Source organism: Alexandromys fortis, unplaced genomic scaffold (genome assembly GCF_014885135.2).
Source record: "Alexandromys fortis isolate MF-2015 unplaced genomic scaffold, M_Fortis_MF-2015_v1.1 scaffold_14, whole genome shotgun sequence".
Classification (NCBI taxonomy): domain Eukaryota; kingdom Metazoa; phylum Chordata; class Mammalia; order Rodentia; family Cricetidae; genus Alexandromys; species Alexandromys fortis.
Genome location: NW_026067910.1, coordinates 16,763,927 through 16,772,735, shown reverse-complemented (window position 1 = coordinate 16,772,735; position 8,809 = coordinate 16,763,927).

Sequence of the window (8,809 nt, the reverse complement as noted above, 5' to 3'; positions counted from 1 at the left end):
CTGAAACACATACGTAGCCTTGTTTTGTTTCGTTCCTGGCAATTATTACAAGGTTTTGTTTCATTTCTACCAAAGAGAAAGGGGAGAGTGGGTGAATTTCCATTCAACTTTTTTCTCTAGCACCCAGCTGATTTATTGTAACAGGCAGAATTCACAGGTGACAGATGAAGGCTAAATTTTTTTGTCTTATTTTTTTTTTAAATTGAAAAGGGTTTCTTATTACAATATATTCCGATTATGGTTTTTCCTTCTCCCACTCCTCCCAGCTCATCCCAGCTTCTCCTCCCACCCAAATCCACACCCTTTCTCTCTCTCATTAGTATACAGACATCTAAAATAAAATAAGATAAAATCAACAAACAAATAAAATAAAAAATAGAACAGTACCAAAAACACTCAAATAAGCAAACAAAACAAACAAGAACCAAAGAAAAGATACAAGAAACACACATAAATACTGAAGCACAGAGATTCTCCCACATAGAAAACCCATAAAAAAATCTGGAAATTCTAATACATAAGCAAAAGATTTGTAAGGGAAAAAATGCCCAGACAAAGCATTGTGAGAGGAAAAGAAAAGAAAAATGAAAAACCATCAAACAAAATAAAACAAACCACCTTTGAGTTCATTTTGTGCTGACCATCTACTGTGGGTTTGTGTACCCAGGTTTCTCTGTTGGAGAAAACTACTTTTTTCTTTGTGAGCAGTTGTATAATGGAGATAGCTTCTGGATTCAGATTGAGATTAGGTGTTAGTATATCCTTGGTGTCCTCCACTCTCAAAGGCTCCCATTTTCTCATTTTTGATAATACTAACAACTAATCTCAATTTGACATAAATAAAATTAAGGATTTTTCCCTTTTTTAAAAATTGGAGTGGCATTATACAAAAATAAACAACAGAGGAGCTAACAGTAGGGAGAGAATGGAAGAGGCATTTTTTATTTTTTTTTAAGTTCCAAACATTAGCACCGCAGGCTAGCATTAATGGAAAATGTCACTTCTGAGAACTGCATTGTTTGATCTAAAAAGTTATGTTGGTCATGTTAGTTTAGCTTTCCAGGTTTTATTCCACTCAAGTGAGAAACAATCTATTTAGCAGAAGGGAAAAACATGGATCCAGCAGCCATATTCCACCTGCTTGTTTGTGTTCAGAAGGCATTTGATGTGGAGAGAAAGGAGTTTTGATCACTGTTTGCTTGAGGAATTTTATTTTGAATGCCTGTCTTATAACCACAAAGAAAAGTTGCTTTATTAGTCTTGCAGAAATACATTAGATTGAATCAATTATAGATCTTCCATTAAGAAAATTAGACTTTTTTTTTCATGTGTGAAGTACATGAACTACAATAAACATACAAACCAAACACTTTGAGTAGACAACTAGGGCTTTAAATTATGGAGCAATTTAGATTGATTTATCAGACTGGTGGGTTGTTTAGAAAAACCAGGAGGAAGAAGACAGACTTTAAAAACTCATTATCATTTAATCAGTGGCTGAATATTCCTTAGTTGTGGTGTTATGGCTTTCATTGTGAGACAGCACTTAACTGAGAATATCATTTATCATCTTGTCTTTTTGAAAGGATTTGAAGAGACCTCATCATTCTTACAAACTCCTTTGGGCTTTCAAAAACTCTGCTTTCAAAATGTCAATTTGTTGTTTTAAAATATCAATTTCTACTTTTGCATATTTTTCAAAACAAAACAAAAACCCTGATATATTCATTCATCAGCTCTCTGTGTGAACTGAATTCAGGCATCCTCTTTCTGTGAGGTCCACACCTCCTAATTACCAAGTCTCACCAGGACTCAAGGCTTCCTCTGAGTTGCCTGCACTATGAACTCAACTCTTACCTTGTCTGTGCTATAGCCAATTTCCCACCTCTGTAGGATGCCGCCTCACCTTAGGGGCAAGGGCTTGTTCTATGCATTTATGTTTGTTATTCAGGGACCGCACAGACTGGACCACTGATAGCAACAGTTGATTCATGCCCACCCCAAACCTGCCAGGTGTTAGGGGCTTTAGAATTGAGATCAGGCCCAGATAGAGCTTCTCCAAGGGCCCTGTGAAAAATAACTGACTTAAGTGGGTGTGGCTTCTTCACACCAACCAACGCTGAGATAGCATCTGGAAGGAGAAAAGACTGAAGTTGAGCAGAAGTAGAAATGGATGTACAGAGCTGTGGCAGGACTCTGTATCTCTAGCCTGCTCTGGTTGCTCAGGTTACTGTTCTGTCTTCAAGTTCCATGAAAATCCACATCTCTGCTAATAAACACTCTGGCTACTTTCCTATCTTTACTTACAAACTAAGGAAACGTGAACAAGAGCATAAGTGCGTTATCTCAATAGTGACTGCATGCCGTAGTACTGAAATCGTATGTGGGAAGAATGGTCAGGACCGATACCTTTCAATTCTCTTCCACTTTAATCTTGCAAGTTTCGTCTTTAAAAAGCATTTGAAGTCTAAGGGGGAAAATTAGTTTTACTTTCAGAGAGCATTGACTCTGGGGAGGTGAGAGTGTTCTAAAGTTAGGATCCGTGGCTTCTGGACTTCCTGGCTTGGGGATTGTGGGATGAACGCGGAAGCAGTTTCGGTCTCTCTTGTTTCCTATCTAAGATGTAGAGGAGAGGATGGTGCCATCACAAGGGACTGCTGTGAAGAGTGGCTAGGAAATCGTGCACACAGTGCCTTCCGTGCCGTTAAATGTCTAACAATCAGAAGTCATTGTTGCAACTGTGAGGAAACCCCACAGCCAGCCTGAAACACAAGAACCATGCTGGTCACGAAACAGAAATGCCAGAGGGGCAGTAAGTAGGTTCCAGAATATAGTGTTTCCCTAGTCTACCTTCAGAGCGACATCTCTGTCCCCGTTCATCCTTTGGTTCCTCTGTGCACCGGGCCTCCCCACACAGGTGTCAACATCCCAGCTATCACAACCTTACTTCCACATACAATCAATCACTCAGGAGGGGAGGGCACTGCTTCCACTTGAAACACATGGTCTTAACTAGCATCCTTATCGCCCAGGGGCTGTGGGCAGGGGGTGGGATAAAGTTCACTTGCTGAGTTATCACTATTTATGGAAAGTAATTCATGGGCTGGACAAATCTCCAGTGGAAATTGGATGTGGGGGAGAGGTTTTCTCTCATTCCCTAAGTGCAATGGATGTATCATTCCTTTGCCTCGGACATAGTTTTCAAAGCATCCCACACAAAATGGAGTTTATTGTTTTCTTCACAATGCAATTATACACGAGCTCTGCATAACCTTCATTAGCTTTGTGTTGATGAGAATTTTAGAAACGGGTCCTGAGAAAAACATTATTCTTCATTGAAATTTGATTAGCACAAATTGTTCTTTGTCTTTTATTTGTTTTCCCCTTTCCTTTTATGGAGATCTGCTTTTTAAGTTTTCACAGCAAAGAGATAATTTTGCAATGTTTTAATTCAAAGACAGCGTTTCGAGCAACATTGTGCTAACTCTGCCTTCATTTCCATAACTCCTTCGGAAGTCTGTTCTCAGGACTCATGATCATTTTAGTGGTGAGTTTCTGGACAGGACAGAAGCCTTGATATCTATTGCAATTAAAATAGTTATTCATAAGAAAGCTATGGATTATGTATACTTTTTTTGAGTTGTTTTTGTTTTTAGACAATGGGTCTCATTCTATAGTCTAGGCTGGCATGAACTCACATCAAATCTTCAGTCTCATATTCCGCTGTCAGAATAAATAAACCTGAGTAACCAAGCCTGGCTAAGCCATACTTTTAAATGTAATATTTCTAGAATATTAGTTTAATGGTTATGCAATATCTAGGGAAATAAATGTCATTTGGTTTAGTGGATGGATTGAATACATTTTTTAGTATAATAAGATTATTCTGTTGTTGTTATTTTTAGTTTTTCCCCCAAAATACAAAAAAAGTCACTTGTATTAGTTACTTTTCTTGATATAATGAAAGAACAAGGTCAAAAGCAACTTCAGGAAGGTGTACTTTGACATATGATTCCAGGGTAGAGTCCATGCTGATGGAGATGGCACGAGAACTGTCAGAGAAAACATGACTGTGGGAATAGGAGGCTGGATGATCACATTTTTATCCACACACAAGAAGCAGAGAGATTAAACAGGAAGTGGGGCAAGGCTATAAACCTTCAAGTCAGCCCCCTCCCACCCCCTACCCTCCCCTTCCCCCTACCATACTCCCCCCACCCCCCATCCCCATGATGTAATTCCTATGGGAACTCTCTACCTCCTAAAGGTTGCAGAACCTTCACAAACAGCACCACCTACTGGAGACCAGGTGCAAAATACATCACCGGGGGGACCTTATTCAAAGAATAGCATTGACTTACTGATTCCTTTCTTTTTTTCCTGCATTTTCCTATAACCCTATTTCTTCTAATATTTACTTCAGCCTTTTAAAACTATAACCCACAGAAGTAACTGCATTAACATATATTTTTAAATACGCTTTCTATAATAACCCAGCATGTATACTCACAAAGATTTGTACATAAAGCAGTCTCACTCTGTATGATGTGATTTCATGTCACTATTCTTTGCTTTTCCCTTTCAACCAATTTTCTTCTATAAATCACTCATTTGCAATGCTCTAATTTGATGTTATGACCCACTGATGTGTCTCCGAAGTACAATTTGTATATTCTTGCTAAAGCTATACTTTCTCCTGAATAATTATATGTGTCAAAAGTAGTTCTTATCTTTGTAATACAGAGGTGATTAATATTTGTGCTTCTCTTTTCAAAAGCATTATATAATTTAAAGTAATATGAAATTTTTCTCCTGACTACTCACAGTTGAGAAACCACTGCAGCAGACCAAGTAAGCATGGCTGCCTTGGTATTAATCTTGTCAATCTGGTTGAACCTGGAATAACCAAAGAGAACTGTATCTGGGTAAATCTATAAGGGAGTTTCTGGAAGAATTAATCGACACCCAAAGACCCTCCTTCAATATGGGAGGTGCCTTCAATATGACCCAGGTCTAAGAAGGCCCGTGGGAAAGCTTGCTGCTTTTGGCCTGTCTGCTTTCACTTCCTGCTAGTGACTATATCTACCCTGGCTGTCGACAAGGCTGCCAGCATCCTTCTCTGCCAGCAGAGCTCAGTCTTTTTAACCTTCCAGCATGGAGGCCAAACCACAGGTTCTGCAGGAATCCTCGAGGCCTTCAGTGCTAGATTCTAATTTCTGAGTCCTGTCCCATGCACTGAGCAGCGACAGGATTCACAGACCCTCCAGCTTGTTGGCGGCCATTGTTAGACTACTCAGTCCATATCATGCTAGCCAGTCTGGCAACCCCCCTTCGTAATATAAGCTTATTCTGTCAGTTCTTCTTTCTAGAGAACCCTGACTAACAGTAACCAACTAATAAAAGTCAGATGAAAACACCACGACTTGGTCACACAGTGACTAACTCACACACGATGCTAGATGCCTTTCTGTAAATATTATTTTAAAAAGATCCACCTTTGTCTCATAAGAGCTATATTTTATATTCTGAATCAGACACTAAGATCACCTGTAATACCAGCGACAAAGAGTCAAAAAAGAAAGCATCCAGTTTTTACTTTTTACTGGAGCTAACCTATTCATAGCAAGGTATTCTTTCTGAGGTGTGTCTGCATGTAGTGGCGCAAAATATCCCCCTCTGTTATACAGAACCCCCCCCAATTTAAATGAAGCAACTGACACTTTAAAGTATAGAAATTTAAGAATTGCAATTTAAAAATTGAGATTATAAGGTTTATTTTGATCAATCTTTTATTCCACATAATATCCTTGAATTTTTAAATATTAATATTTATTTAGCATATTAAGTTGAAACCATAGGCATCGTTCAATAAATTGGCTCTTATTTACATTTTCAAATTAAAAGTGGACATTCTAAAACTAATTTATTTTCCTTTCCCCCATCATCCCTTTCTTCTACCTTCCCATTCTCCTTCCTATCTCATCCCCTCTTCCTCCGTCCCCTCCTTCCTTCTTTCCTACATCCTTCTCTCCCTGTTTCTTTACCCTCATCCGCTACATCTTCTAAAATCCATATGATTTTAATTTTTTTATTTAAATGAACCTAAGGGTTTCTAAGCCTGGAATTGGATTGTTGTAGAGAATCCACCAGTAAAATACAGCTCACAGACACAGCGGTGCCTCTACTTTCCATGCCCATTTGGTGGGTGTGATTTACCTCTCGTCTTGGTAAGTGTCACTTTGTCCCTTTCACCGTGGCTTTGTATGTGTATACTGTCTTTCTCCTTAAGCAGTCAAGAGTCTCTAAAGCTAACACTTCAGTTTTTGAGATATGATTGCCCAGTTCCCTGGGGTTCCCACCAGGGTTTCTTGGATGAATTCTGTGAAGACTACAAGGATTGCAGCATTGTAGCTTGGTAAATTCAAAACTGTCTCTCTAAAACTGACAATAATGTGTTCAGAGAGTTATTTTTGTGACTTTTAACAATCAAAAAATGTCAAAACAGCCTAGTATTGACTTTGTCATAGAGTTATTAGTAGTCATTCTTATACAGATCTATAATTAAAAAAAATAAGCAGAACAAGGAAAAACACAAAATGTACATTGTGAGTGGAAAAAAGACACAAGGAAGTGGAAAGGAGCTAAATCCCATGACAAGCAGAAAATGGAATAAAGGAAAAATGGAATAATGGGAATGGTAACCTCATGGCAAGACCCCTCACAGATTAACTTCCAACTTGTGAAAATGAATTAAAGAACATCTTAGGTTCAGGTATGGTGGTAGACATCTTTAATCCCAATACTCAGAAGGCAGAGGCAGGCAAATCTCTGAGTTTGAGGCCAGCCTGGTCAACATATTGAATTTCAGGATAGACAAGCTTACGTAGTAAAGGAAACCAACAGGAAGTTGGGGAAAGATATAATTTAACAAGAGAGGCACGTTCCAGCACCAGCAAACAGCAGAACATGACAATTTCAGTCATATGGCTGTGGCTTTAGAACTAAGGACAGAAGAAAGGGATTATGAAATCTCCCTCCAAGACTAAGGAATGCCACTGAGGCCAGGCATATGTCAGGGGTGTCCCTAAATGGATGCCTAGGGGGGCCATTGTGTGACACTATGGAGGTGAAACCTAGATTGCCTTGGAGACCTCAAATTTTTGTAGCTATCAGAATCGTGAGATTTCCTGCCATGAGGAAAACTGCTAACTGGGAACGGAACCAGCCCAAGAGAAAAAAATATGTTATATTCAACAAAACTGAAAGGAGTCGGAGATCTGAAGAGCACATTGATATTAGACATGGAGATGCAGAGTTTGGAGTTTGCTTAGATTATTTTTGGTCTTGCTTTGGTTCAGTATTTCCTCACCATTCTTCCTGTTCTCCATTTTGAAACAGTAAAGTACATCTTGTGCCATTATATGTGGGAAGTATGTGATCTGGTCTTTGATGTTGATTTTACAGGGGATTACAGTTAAGAGATTGCATGAATTTTGGAAGCCATTTATCGGCTAATGGAGTTTAGGTTGCTTTTGATTTCTGGGTAATAGAGAAACAATGAACATGGTGGAAGAAATGTTTCTTTAGTAGTATGACACTTCCTTTGGGTACATATCCAAGAATGGCATAGATTGATCTTGATATAAATTGATTTCCATCTTCCTGTGGAACTGTCACACTGATTTTCATAATGGTTGTAAAGTTTTCAGTCCTGCCAGCAAGAGATGAGTGTTTCTTTTACTCCACATATTCACCACCATGAGCTGTCATTTATTTTATTGATCTTGGTCATTCTGACTGATACAAGAAAATTTCAAAGTAGTTTTGATTGCATTTCCCTGATATTGAATATTTAAGTGTTTTCAGCCATTTGAGTTTCAACTTTTGAGGATTCTGCTTAGACCTGTAATCCAGTTTTTAATTGGATTATGTGGTGTGGAACAATGGTCTGTATTCTGTCAATTATATTTTAAATAAATGCTGATTGGTCAGTAGCCAAGCAGGAAGTATAGACAGGACAACCAGACAGGAAGTAGAGGTGGGTCAAGGAGAACAGGTAAGTCTGCAGTCCTGATCCAGCCACAGAACAAGCAATATATGACTGCCTCACCAAAAAATGTACCAAGTCACATGGCTAACATAGTCAAGAATAATGTACTAATATAAGTTATAAGAGTTAATAAGAAGTCTGAGCTAATGGGAGTTAATGACTGTAGGTACCACAAAGGACAGAAAACTCAGGCAACAGTTATGTTTTTTTAATGTCCAGTTTTTTATTATTTTATATATTTTGGATATTATTCTTTTATCAGATGTGTAGTTGGCAAAATCCCTTTAGATGTGGGATTACCCTATGTATGCTATGAATACTTTGTTTAATAAATAAACTGGCTTGGCCTAATAGGGTAGAACAGATCTAGGTGGGGAAACTAAACTGAATGCTGGGAGAAGGAGGGAGGAGTCAGGGAAGAAGCCATGGAGCTACCACCTGAGGCAGACATGCTAAAAACCTTGCTGGTAGGCTATGAGCCTCGTGGTAAAATATAAAATTAAGAAGATAGGTTAATTCTAGATGTAAGATCTTGCTAGCAATATGCTTAAGTAATTGGCCAAGCAGTGATTTAATTAATAGTTTCTATGTTGTTAGTTCAGGAGACTGGGAAGCTGTGAAATGAACAAGTGGCCACCTCCTTTCTTTATCTTTTTCCCATTCTGTAGTCTGCCACTTTGTTTGAATGATGGTGTCCTTTGTCACACAGAAAATGTTCAGTTTCATGAGGTTTCTTTTACTAATTTTTGTTCTGTAGTG